Genomic DNA, 14,632 nt, shown 5'->3' on the forward strand with positions numbered 1-14,632 from the left:
CTGCCAGAGAAACATTTTAGGCTCCAACACATCCAGTAGATAGGTCCCTTATACCCATATATAGTAGATACACCCCTCTGTGCCCCCATACTTTTAAGGTGTCCCTGTGTGCTCCCCTAGTTGTATATATGTCCCATGTGTGCTCCCCCAGTTCTATATATGTCCCCTATGTGCTGCCCCCAGTTGTATATATGTCCCCTTTGTGCTGCCCCCAGTAATATATAGACCTCATTGTGCTGCTCCCAGTAGTATAAAGCCCCCCCTGTGTGTTGCCCCCAGTAGTATATAGACCCCTGTGTGCTTCCCCCAGTAGTAAATAGACCCCTGTGTGCTGACCCAAGTAGTATTTAGACCCCCTGTGTGCTGCCCCAGTAGTATATAGACCCCCTGTGTGCTGCCCCCTGTTGTATATAGACCCCCTGTGTGCTGCCCCCTGTTGTATATAGACCCCCTGTGTGCTGCCCCCAGTCGTATATAGACCCCCTGTGTGCTGCCTCCAGTTGTATATATTATTATGTATATATATTTATGTATACACACAGACACTCATTTATGTATGTGTGTATATATATATATATATATATATATATATATATATATAATACACACAGGTTCACACTTATATATACACACAGATACATTTATGTACAGTATATACACACACTTATGTATACACACACATTTATGTACAGTATATACACACGCAGGCACACACTTATGTATTACACACACACACACACACACACACATTTATGTACAGTATACACACAGGCACACACTTATGTATTACACACACACACACACACATTTATGTACAGTATACACACAGGCACACACTTAGGTATACACACACAGACACAAGCTAGGTGTGTGGAGCTTGCACTTTCTCCCCTTCTCTCCATCCAGGGACTGTCATGGAGGGCTCTGCTGATAATGATGCAGAGAAGAGCAGCTGACAGGGGAGGCCCAGGACACAAGGCACAGGCAGACACTTCCTGGTCACCATGTGTGGTCTCTGCAGGCTGCCATTCCTCCCCACCTCCTCCTCTCTGGCCCGACAGTTCAGCAGCATCAAGAGGTTGGAGGATGTGCAGCAGGGGATGTGAGTAATGCTGCACATTCCCCCATGCTGGCCTCCTGCACCAGGTCAGATGCCTCCTGGCAGTGGGCTCTCAGCTAGAGCAGTGTCTCCGGCAAGGAAGTTGCCCCTCCCCCCCCCCCCCTATGTACAGCAGCAGCTGAGAACTTACAGGCCTGTGCATCTCCCAGCATTAGGCTGATGTAATCAGTAGAGATGAGCGAACCGGCCGAGGCTTGGGTTCGTATGAACCCGAACTCTCGGCTTCCGTGGAGAGGGTGGATACAGCCGGAGGATCGTCTGGAAAACTGGGATACAGCCATAGCCATAGGCTGTATCCCAGTTTTCCAGGTGGTCCTCCGGCTGTATCCACTCTCTCCAGGTTTGCTCATCTCTAGTAATCAGCTACTGTAGGCTGCTTCCAGATTCGGCGTGGTGGCGACCCCTGTCATTTGGCGCCCTAGGCCATTGCCTACCCCCTTGTCCCGGCCCTGCTCATGTCGCTATTAATGATGTGTATTTCCTGTTATTGTCTGATAATTTCTACTAAACAAATTCCTGAGCTACCTACCTCAGGGCCCACTATCCTATCACAGAAGGTTATCCTATGTTCATTACCCAATCAGTTTTCCCCCCTGTTGGTTCTCTCTCTCTCTCTCTCTCTCTCTCTCCATATAGATAGATAGATAGATAGATAGCTAGATGTAATGGGGTGGGACTAAGGGAGCAGTCTTTAGTCGTTCCAGTGTATAAGGGGATGTATATTCACAGAGCCTGCAGAGAGCATTCTCCCAGTCCCTGACCTGGCACCAGGAGCCTTGTGCAGGACTGATTTTTTTAATTCTTCTAACTAGCTAAATCCTAATCATGTCTGGATAGAGCTCTGCATGGCAGGACCATGGTGAAGGATGGGAATAAACCTAGTCATGCTGGGGGACTGTTTACTTCTACTGCTACCTCTGGAGCATTATCCAAGTGTACTGAGGTACCATACGAGTCAATAGCTAAGCTACTGTAAGTGCAAAGGCCGAGTCTTCTACTGCAAGTTGCTAACACCCTTATTAGTAGAGGGTCTCCCAGAAAACTAGCTCTCCCACTAGGTGGGCCTGAATTCGCTGAACGTGTGTCATTCTATGCTCACACGGTAGCATAGGCGGATGTGTTTTCCCATGGATTCAGGAGCCTACTCTCTCAGCCCCAGCTTAACCACTGTGTTTTAATAGGCCCCAGTCTGTAGCCTGCAGGATCCCAAGTCACCCACTTTGTACTATTGAAAGACTATTCCTACTTGCTAACGTATATTCAGCTTCACAACTGTCTTCCAAGTAAATCTCAGGAAGCTATTGTGTCTCAACTGTATTTTAATATTTCATGCAGCTATTGTCTTCAAAGATTGTTCACGTTTCTATCAGTATTCTGTGGAATTCTGTATATAACTATCCGTGTGAGAACACTTCGAGTATGTACCTCCTATGAGAGTGATTGCAACTTCAAACAGATTGTCTTTTGTATTTAGAGACTGTCATATCTTGTACTGTCCTTCAAGCGGATTCAGTAAACTATTTTGTGGTTGTGTATCTGTAACTCTCTCATCTCTCCCGCATAACACCTGCAACTCAACAACACTCACTACTCTACTCAGCAACTGCAGCGACCATAACTCCTAGTAAGCCTGCCAGTGCTGATTCAGTGTATCCGGGGGTGGCTAGCTATTCCCACTCCTGGCTACTGGGACAACTGCCCACGTAGCGCTTCCCAATATATGCTTCCCTGGGTCACTGTCTCCTCGGCCTCTGTAACACAGAATTTTAGAAGTTCAAATCCTTTTCGGTCAGCATACATGTCAGGGCCCCTGGGAACACAGAGACACAGGACAAGTGGGCCCTATGGCTAAGACCCCCCACACTCTCCCTACCTATTTGCAGTGCAGGTCCTAAACAACCAGTCCGCAACTGGGCGACGTTCCCTACGCTGCAGTAAGTGCGAAACACAAAACAAGATGAGACAAACCAACACAATAAAGAATAGTCGGCGGGCAAGGTTGGCAACAAAAGGGCAGCAGAAGTACCGAGTCAGAATCCACAAGCAAAGTCGATGTCACGAAATCCAGGTCAGAAACACTAATAAACACGGAACGGAGATACAAGAAAAAGGTACAAGGAACTATACGCAATAACAGACAGTAAACAAGGTGCACAGAGAAACAAAAACCAGAGACAATAACCAGGTAACTAGAGGACAAGGCAAGGAACAAGCAAAGGGATCAGGAAAACAGACAATAAGGCAAGAGGCTGGATCTAGCAGAAACAGACAAGCTGGACAAAGCTATCAAGAGCCCAGAGTGAAGGGAGAGGCACAGGTATAAGGGATCAGAAGTCCTGGACTCCAAGCTGATAGGTGGAGCAGGAGAAACACAAGAAATCACAGAAAGCCAGAGGTGAGGAGACCTGTCCATCACAACACAGCAGATAACAATCAGTGAACAGTCCACAGCAAGGAAAGTGCAGGGAGACCTAAGAAAACATGGACCGGAACGCAGATGACATAAGCAGAGAGCACAGTAAAACAAGGAACGGATCATGGCCAAAAGCGCTGTCTTTGGCGAAGAGGTCGAAACTTCGCAGCAGAGGGTGGCACTGATGCTTTTTCAGGCGCGATCATGACAATACAACTCTTAGTAAATCCGTCCAAGAAAAAGTAACAGCCGGATAAACTTCATTTCTATTTAATTGGAATGCGATTGCATCCGTCTGCACCCGCATCCCAATTCACCATTGCACACTTTTTATTGTGTGAACTGACAGGTCTGTGCGGTCGCTATTCAATGAATAGCGGCAGCACAAAACTGGCGTCAGTATTTTATGCGGCCGATTGAAATCCCAGCCAGAGTGTATACTATGTGTATACACTCCGGCTGGGATTCCTCTGACTTCTGTGCAATGTATCTTTTGTATTAATCACCGCCGTTGTTGCAAATCGGCAACAACAGCCGTGATTAATACAAAAGATGCGTTGTGTGAACGTGGCCTTAACCCGTTGTACCCGGAGTGAATTGTCAATAAGCTTTATGATTATGTATGTGACGTTCCACATTCCCACCTCTCAAACGCAATGTAATCCTCTTGATGTTATAGATCCTAAGGCCAGCACTTGACCCTATATGTAGAAAGTTCAAAGAAGCACTAGATTTGTTTCTTACAAGACTATTTGTGACTTAATTAATGTGTTCAAGGGCTCTGGTTTTCAATTTGTCTGGTTACAGGAAACAGGAAGTACAAGTAGCATGTAAAGGCTTGAGGCAGAAACAGTGTGCTGGTGTACTTGTGTTTCCTGGGGGGCAGAGGAACCAGAAGTACTGAGTAAGTGAGTGATGCTAGTCAGGGCTGATTCTAGGTTTTCTGCTGTCTGAGGCTAAACTTGAAATGGTGTTGCCCCACCCCCCAGTGCCCACACTGTCCCATCACACCCACCCATCCTATTAAAAATCCTATGTAAGGTGTGTGTGCAAAAACCTGCAGCTTATGGCTGGGTTCACACGCTGTAACTGTGCGGCTGTATTTTTTATGCGGCTGTAAATGTGCGGGTGAAACTCCGGCCGTGGGAAAAAATAGACATGCGGCTCAAAACATACGGTCATTTACTTGGAAATCTGGTTCAACTAAAAATAACAAATAAAATGTTAAGAAAGTGATGGAAACACCTCTGGATGCATCTGGGAAAGCAGGGAAACAGTTTACATGAATCGCTATTACCGGGGTTTGCGATCCTCTGCACTATAGCCGATGTGTCTCATGGTTAATATATTGAATTAATAAAACACATTTTCTGTCTAATAAAGTCCCTTTTATTGTTCAATAATTAAATGTAAATAATTCCATCATTTTGCAATTAAATATACTGTTAAAATAAATATATATATAAATAAATGTATATTTATATATATATTTATTTTTTTACAGTATATCGAATTGCACAATGATGGATTAGAATTAAATTATTGACCAACGAAACTGAATTTATTTCCACGAAAATGTGTTTTATTCATTAAATATTAATTAGTACAGGAAGCTCTATAAGCCGTTAATTCATATGCCGGCAATAGAGCATTCTGTACTAATCATCACTTTACTTTAATGAAAACATCAAGTGTTTCTTCTAATTATGTTATCACAATAGCATTATTAGAAGAAACATTTAGAATTATATGTTTGTTCAGCTGATTGGCTGATCGGCTCAGCGCACATATAATGAGCCGGTCCGCAGCACACTGACTTCATTGTGCTGCGGACCAGCGAAGAGGACACATCGGGGTGAGTATAGAGCTCTCCCCACCCCCTCCCCAGCACTGCACCCCTCCCAGCAAGGAAGGGGGGTCACTTAACCCCTTCCTTGCTGGTATGGGTGCAGTCTGACATCAGTCTGGCCCCAAGGGGTTAAGGGGGATGCAATACATCCTCCCTTAACCCCTTGGGGGTCAGACTGTAAGCAGCGATCTGTAAAGATGCTGCATACTGTAAGGAGCACAACACCGCTCACAATGATGGGTGTTGTGCTCCTGTTTGTGTGTTTTTTGTGTGTTTCTCCCTTTTTGTTTTTCAGATATCGGTATCCTGGGGATTACGTCGGATTCCATGGACTACGTCGATGACTGGCGGTTGTTCTTTGAATTTTTTTAATAAAATGGTCAATGAGGGGTGTGGGGGTGTTTTTATTTGAATAAAAAATATTTTAAACTTGTGTCTTGTCTTTATTTCTTTACTTTATAGACTTAGTAGTGGAAGCCGTCTAATAGACCCTTAGACGTTTTTTTTTTTAAATAAATAAATAATAAAAAAAAAACGCATAGGGTCCCCCCTATTTTTATAACCAGCCGGGTTAAAAACCAAACGACAGCAGCCTGGTAACACCAGGGTGGGAAGAGCCATTGGTTTAGGCCCTCCCCAGCCTAAATCTTACCAGCCTGCTGCCGCCCGGTCCAGGAGCGCCAATATTGACGCTCCGGGACCACTGGCACCCGGCTCTTCCCAGTACCCCTGGTGGCATTGGGTACTGGGGTAATAATAGGGGGTTAGTGTTAGCCATTTTATACCGGCTAACACTAGGCCCCAACTTAGTAATGGATTCCGTCTATTAGACGGCTTCCACTACTAAGTCTATAAAGTAAAGAAATAAAGACAAGAAACAAGTTTAAAATATTTTTTATTCAAATAAAAACACCCCCACACCCCTCATTGACCATTTTATTAAAAAAATTCAAAGAACAACCGCCGGTCATCGACGTAGTCCATGGAATCCGACGTAATCCCAAGGATACCGATATCTGAAAAACAAAAAGGGAGAAACACACAAAAAACACACAAACAGGAGCACAACACCCATCATTGTGAGCGGTGTTGTGCTCCTTACAGTATGCAGCATCTTTACAGATCGCTGCTTACAGTCTGACCCCCAAGGGGTTAAGGGAGGATGTATTGCATCCCCCTTAACCCCTTGGGGGCCAGACTGATGTCAGACTGCACCCATCCCAGCAAGGAAGGGGTTAAGTGACCCCCCTTCCTTGCTGGGAGGGGTGCAGTGCTGGGGAGGGGGTGTGGAGAGCTCTATACTCACCCCGATGTGTCCTCTTCGCTGGTCCGCAGCACAATGAAGTCACTGTACTGCGGACCGGCTCATTATATGTGCGCTCAGACGATCAGCCAATCAGCTGAGCGCACATATAATTCTAAATGTTTCTTCTAATAATGCTATTGTCATAACATAATTAGAAGAAACATTTGATGTTTTCATTAAAGTAAAGTGATGATTAGTACAGAATGCTCTATTGCCGGCATATGAATTAACGGCTTATAGAGCTTCCTGTACTAATTAATATTTAATGAATAAAACACATTTTCGTGGAAATAAATTCAGTTTCGTTGGTCAATAATTTAATTCTAACGAATCCATCATTGTGCAATTCAATATACTGTAAAAAAATAAATATATAGATAAATATACATTTATTTATATATCTATTTTTTTTAACAGTATATTTAATTGCAAAATGATGGATTCGTTAGAAATAAATTATTGACCAACGAAAGTGTCTTGATTACAAAGAAAATGTGTTTGATTAATTTAATATATTAACTATTAGAGGCATCGGCATTCGGCATCATTGCCGGCTATTTTTGAAGTACTCCGTACGGACCGCCTGTCAATCCTCGGCCGCATGTCCAGCCGCAAACAATGGTCTTGTTCATTTTTTACGGGTCCGTTTACGATAGGGCCGTAGATTCAGACATAGTGTGCACTGTGCAGCCGCATATCCTATACTTTCCAGCGTACGCATGAACCACCAAAAATACCGCCGCACAATTACAGCCGCAAATACAGCCGCACAGTTACAACGTGTGAACCGAGCCTATGTGCACACACAATCGAATCGCACCACAAATAGCCCTGTAGAAGCAAAACATTCAATCTTTAGTAATTACTAGACAGGAAAAATTTGGAAGTTTCAAATTCCACAAATGTAAAAAAAAAAAATCTAACTTTATTGCTACTCCAAGAATAAACACACCTGGCCCATACAGTAAATGTATTTTGATTACTCATGGAGATCCTAGTCATGGTCAAACTACCATTACACCTTGTGCTCCATTTAAAGGGGAAGCGATCACTTATAGTGTAGTCAGTAGCAGATTATAAGAGGACCATTTCGCGTGGTAGCCCGGGAACCTGAGCTCCTGGGGGGCCTATGGTCACTCAAATACACCTGTACTTTCAGTGGTGTATTGTCTCCTGGCTACAGTTCTTCCATGATTTGCTAAAAATTGCAGATTTTTACTGTGATTTTGCACCTATTAGGGCATCATGTCATTATCTATCCTGTACTATGAACACAACGCTAATGCTGCTATAGTTACAGTAGGATGGAGGGACCAAGGCTTGGTGAACAGCCCGGGCCTATGGTAAAGTTAATCTGCCCCTGAGTGTAGTGATATCTGCATACAACAATACCTGCAAGTGTTTGCAGTCCTGACTTCCTTACATTCTTTGTCTGTGTCCAGCTATCATTTGCAAGTCATGGGGTCATTGAAGTCAGTGGTGTTTAGCAGAGCAATTCCATAAAACATGCTGCCCTTCAGACACTCCACAAAGGTGCTGCCCTGAGCAATAAAGTCATTTTGCCTCATGACAGAAATGACCCTGAGGCTATTTACATGGGATTGCAAGTTTAAGGAAGCTTAAGGGCAAAAAAAACAAAAAACGGTGCTACATAGGGTGGGGGGAAGTGATAAGAGGGGAAGTGATGCTATTTACTTGAGACTGAGGAGGCTGTGAAGAGAGAATTTAAAGGGGTTGGCAACTTTATCGTCAAATAGTTCAGTGTACAGTATTAGTAATTGTACTCACTGTATATACTGACAGCAGCTCCCTGTATACCTCATAAAACTAAAATCAGACTCCCCTCCTCCAGACTTGGCTGCCCTGCTCTGTGGTGAGGCTGTCCATAAGATGGTCGACATGTCCTCCATAGACATATACAGGCTCAGTGGTGGACACTGGGAGGCAGGGCATGGTCACATGCCCTTCCATGTCGGCCATCTTATTGACATAAACACCACTGAGCAGGCCAGTTAGCCTGAAGAAGGGGAGTCTGATTTTAGCTCTATGAGGTACACAGGGAGCTGCTGTCAGCATACACAGTGAGTATAGTTACTAATACTGTAAACTGAACTATTTTACTATGAAGTAGCCAATCCTGAGGGGTAAGCTCAAAAGTGGCCGAATCCCACCGTATGTGGTAACTGTATGAAGGGCAAAGAAAGCAGAAGGCGTCCGGGGTATGGAAAGACACAGTAGAGTGGGACCTTGCCCAGAAAAATACACCTCTTTGACCCGTCTGGCTCGCCCCTTGTATCCTACAGTATTATTGTACCTCCTTCTCTGCCTCTCAGATCTCACTGCTTAGGACTGCACACGTGCAACATCTGAGAGGCAGAGAAACTATATTTTAACTGGAATAATTGGGGGTCATCTTATATGTTCAGTCGTTTTATAAACTGAAATTTTTAAAGCACCCTTGCTATCAGAGTGCTATACAAACAATATTAAGAATTTAAAATGAATTGAATTGAAATTAAAATAAAGGCATTTGCAGACAGAAGAGGGAGAGAGAAGGAAGAGGTGGATTAGTTGGACAGCAGTGTTAAAGGTGAACTCCAAAAATTATTTTCTATTATAAAAAATATATAAAAAAGTAATACAGATGTCTCTATAATGTATTACCCTGACTGCGCAAACTGGTCATTGATTTACTTCCAGGAAGTGAAGAAAAGCTGGTCTCCCTGCAATCCACTCCAATCTCCTGCTTTCTCTGCTGCCCCCCCCCCCCCCCCCCAAAGAGATAAAGATCACATGACCACTGTCTCATATTCAGTTTGTTTGCTGACTGGGGATGTAGACATGACAGGGTGTGGAGAGCAGGTAAAAGGGGAGTGGTGTGGGTGGAGGGTTTATGGGGGTGGGAAAAACAGGATGTCCTAAGTGTGCTGCACAAAGATTACAGGGATATGTAGTCTGATAGCAGTGCAGGGAAAGAGGAACAGCAAAGAAGAAGGAGTAGGCAGAAAACTGCATCTGAGGAGCGGGACTACTCTAAAACCACATGAAGAGTGTCAGGTGGAACATAGGTAAGAACCTTGCATTGTTTGGAAGTTTTTTTTTCCTTTGTTTTGTAAACAAGGCTACCCAGTGTTCTGCTTTAGGGATAGACTGGAGGGGAACAAAGGTGTTACATGGAAGGACAGAGAGCTGGAGGCAACAAGAGGTGGTCAAGGTTTGGATGTGTGACAGAGCAATGACATGCTACTCCCAGTGCTGCACAATTAGCATATAAATGGACTGAACAAAGCCACTTATTGACTTCAGTAGCCCATTAACATTTTTTGGTCTGTACCAGAGATGAGCGAAACAGTGAAATTTGTTCGCAAGGTTCACAAATTTTGGGTCAAATTTGTTAATTTTCGCAAATCGAATCTTAACAGATTTCGATAAAACAGCCAAACTATAGTTTGCTGCATGGCAAAGTTCTTATCCTTCAGCAGTTGCTGCTTTATAGGGCTTTACCCTCAAGTGTTAACAACCTTAGTCAACCATGTAAAAAAGTGTGCCGTGTGAGAAAGAACCATCATTTGCTTTGTTCTTACCCATATGGCACACTTTAAAGGGGTTGTTCATAAAAAAAAAAAAAAAAAATCAAATCAACTGGTGCCAGAAAGAGATTTGTAATTGACTTCTATTAAAAAATCTCAAATCTTCCAGTACTTATCAGCTACTGTATGGCCTACAGGATGTTGTGTTGTATTCTCACCAGTCTGACACGTGCTCTCTGTTGACATCTCTATCAATGGCAGGAACTGTTAAGTGCAGTATCAGTAGTAGTATTTATTTTTATGGATCAAAGAAAAAGAAGGAGGTCTGCTACACCTGTTCCATAGAAATGGAAACCACCCTTATCGAGTGCACTACTGTCCCGGCGCTAACGGGATAAAAATAGAAATCAAATATGTAACAGTGTAGTAGGCTCTCAAGAAATGGGTGAAATAATATTATAAATGTAGCTGTAATGATTTCAACAAATATTTAATACTGCAATTCATAAACGGCAATAATCTAGAAGCATAGAAAAATAAAAATACAATGAAATAAAGATACACGTATATATCTGATAAAACGTCCACATGGACAATATAAATATCCAATAAATGGTGGAAATGTATATATATAAATATACTAAAAAGAGAGCCAAGTGGTGAGCACCGCGCCGGGCCCAGCGCGGTCACCCCACTTTAATAATGGCAGTCCCGAGTCACGGTTTTTAACCTAGGCTCGTATTGTTGTTGAGCCGGTGTACTTGTACTTTAGATAAATAATACTCCTTTTAGAATGAGATCATGCAAGGGAGAATTAAAAGACAAGTAAATGGTGGTGGGATATCCACCTCTCACCCTGCTGGTGATATCATCTGCAGTCAAATGCGGTATTGTGATGGTAATCCGTGAACCAGTCTCTGCAGTCAGCTTGGGAGCCGTGTGATCGCGGTCTAGTGCAACTATGCGTTGACTTGAGTTGTTTGTGGCGTCCGCGTGGATGGAAGCGCGCGCTCCTTCCGGCTGATGTTGTGTAGGGTGCCAGGAAAATGTGGCTCCGGTTCGGGATCTGCGTTTGTAAACTTAGGTATAATTTCTAGAAGGCTCTGTTATCCTGAATTCCCAGAATTCTGGGAATTCAGGATAACAGAGCCTTCTAGAAATTATACCTAAGTTTACAAACGCAGATCCCGAACCGGAGCCACATTTTCCTGGCACCCTACACAACATCAGCCGGAAGGAGCGCGCGCTTCCATCCACGCGGACGCCACAAACAACTCAAGTCAACGCATAGTTGCACTAGACCGCGATCACACGGCTCCCAAGCTGACTGCAGAGACTGGTTCACGGATTACCATCACAATACCGCATTTGACTGCAGATGATATCACCAGCAGGGTGAGAGGTGGATATCCCACCACCATTTACTTGTCTTTTAATTCTCCCTTGCATGATCTCATTCTAAAAGGAGTATTATTTATCTAAAGTACAAGTACACCGGCTCAACAACAATACGAGCCTAGGTTAAAAACCGTGACTCGGGACTGCCATTATTAAAGTGGGGTGACCGCGCTGGGCCCGGCGCGGTGCTCACCACTTGGCTCTCTTTTTAGTATATTTATATATATACATTTCCACCATTTATTGGATATTTATATTGTCCATGTGGACGTTTTATCAGATATATACGTGTATCTTTATTTCATTGTATTTTTATTTTTCTATGCTTCTAGATTATTGCCGTTTATGAATTGCAGTATTAAATATTTGTTGAAATCATTACAGCTACATTTATAATATTATTTCACCCATTTCTTGAGAGCCTACTACACTGTTACATATTTGATTTCTATTTATTTTTATGAACTACCCCTTTAAGGTGGAGTTTGCCAAACTGAATGTTTGCCTTGGGTGCAGCAAAGCCTAGCTACACCTTTAGGAGAGAGAAAGGAAAGAAGGGGCACCCTCTAGTGCAGTAATACATGTAAAACAAGTGAGGGAGTGAGGATAAGATGGACAAGTGTACGCTCACCTGGATGAGTTGTGCAAATGATAGGCACAACTCTATCAATTGCTCAAATAACACCGCTGCCAGCTCCGGGTCATAAACCACCAAACCGCCAAATGAAGCAATTAGGAAACACAGAGTGACCCAGCAGAGGCCATCTGGGACAGGGATACCTTTTAAGTGAGCCAGACTCAAGTGAAGACATCAGGTGTAGCAATGCATAGGATTGAGTGCTTGTCGCCAAACACCAACACACTATGCAATCTTGGACCGAAAGTAAAAGACTATTTATTAAAACAATGCATTTAGACCCTGAAATAAATCAGGGCCTTGATAATGATGATGAGATGCCACTGAAACATTGTGTCTTGTATTCGCTGTAACATGCTTGAATAAACTCACAAAGTTTTTTTTCACCTTATCTTTGGAGTGCTGTGGATTTTCCTAATTGTGCACAGTTGCGGTCTAGTTGGGACCAGGATCCACTGGCATCTACCGTACAGTTTTCCGCTATGTGCTGCTTCTTTTTCCCAGTGTGTGTTTCCTAATTGCTACGCATTTGACATGGGTACATTTAATACAGCATGGAGCACCTATCTTTTTTTTTTTTTTTTTAAGTGAGTATAGTTGTCATTCAGATTTTCAGTTGTCCAATGAAGTAGTCTCTAGACTGAGGTAACATGGAGGAAGAGCTGCAGATGTGCACATTTTTCTACATTCTGCTGCATTTGTGGCTGGTATATATGACACTGTATATATGACAATGTTCACACATTGTATTTTGGCCAGTGTTTTTGTCAATTTTTCTTGTCAGTATTTGTAGCCAAAATAAAAACTGACGGAGAAAATGGAAAGATTTTCACAGTTTCTGTGTTTTCAACCCACTCCTGTGACTTTCATTAGAGTGCAAGGTTTTTTTACTCTAATGGAAGGCACTGCCACTGTCATTGTGGGTAATTGTGGCATTCATGGGAACAATGGCTGTCATGACAGGTCATCTTAGGTTGTCAAACAGGAAGGTTATTATTGGTCATGTAGTGGTAATATTTATGTTTCTTATATGTCTAGATATGTTAGAAATGCTACAAATATGCTGTAGGTAAAGCTTTTGTCTAGATTTGCAACATTTTATATATTTTCCTACAGTACTACATAGTATAAGTAATCCATTTTTTCTTATAGACATATACTGTAGGCATATAAGTTCCTAAATACTCAACCCATCAGAAGAATTGGGCCAGCATCCCAAGGCTGCCCCAATATATTTTCTAAGTTATGCAACTGGTGGAGATTACGTATCCTATATTTGTGTACAAAGGGGCGACACAGCTGACTCTCTTTGTAGTATGGGGAAAAATGACACAGCAGCAAATAGCAGGATGAATAAAGGCTTTGCAGTGTAATGGTAAGGAGCATCAAGTATAGAAGCAGTGTATAATAGCTGGTTTTTCAGTCTTAACTGTTTTTATTTAATCTGTTCATGATAGGCTAAAAGCTGCAAATCTCTAAAATTACATGTTTGTGCCTTATCAAAAATATCTATATATACTAAAGTAAGTCAGATAGTAAGGTTTACTGCTATTTTCCTTTTAGAAATAATCAAGCGACACTGAATTGCTTACTCAACTGATGTACACTTATTTAACAGCTATTTTACAACATAAAAGCTTTCTTTATTGAGGCTCTTGTTTAACTGGTAGACTAAAGAATCATATTGTGGTAAAAAGATTTTTCATGCTGATCTATCGATTTTCCAACTTTTTTTTTTTTTTTTACATCATCATAAGCCTAGAAACATAAGCCTTCAAGGTGTTTCTTAATCTTCAAAAAGATGAAACACAGATGGTACCAGGTTACAGTTATGTGGAGAAAGCTTCAGTATTCCTGTGTCCTTTTAGAGGTATGAACAGAGTATGAACAAGCACTGTCATGCAAAAAGCAGTAAGTAGTAATTCTAGCTTCTTGAACTGCCGGAACACCCATCTTTAGTTTCTTAAAAGCAACCTTCCACAAACGGTTTTTCTTTTTACTTTTACAACTTGTCAATCAGGCAGACTATTGTGCGTGATTAAAGTGCACACTTAACTTACTGCAACAGAATATTGACACAAAAATGGGACAGAGTTGTCAATCTATCAGGTCAAAATGGAGAGTTCAAATAAGGCTTCAACCTGTGAGACCTTTGACCCCCACTGTTTTTAATGCATTTCTGAAACACAATAAAAGGTGGACATTTACTAAGTAGACTAATGTGTGCGACTATACTAAGGGTCCTATTACACGGAGCGATTTTTAACGATTAATGACTAACGATAAATGATCGCAAACTAGATTGTTTATCGTTAACTTCAAATCGTTCACCATATTACACAGAACGATGGTCGTTAGATACGATCAATATTACGATCA

The sequence above is a fragment of the Dendropsophus ebraccatus genome, chromosome 5 (assembly GCF_027789765.1).
Source record: "Dendropsophus ebraccatus isolate aDenEbr1 chromosome 5, aDenEbr1.pat, whole genome shotgun sequence".
Classification (NCBI taxonomy): domain Eukaryota; kingdom Metazoa; phylum Chordata; class Amphibia; order Anura; family Hylidae; genus Dendropsophus; species Dendropsophus ebraccatus.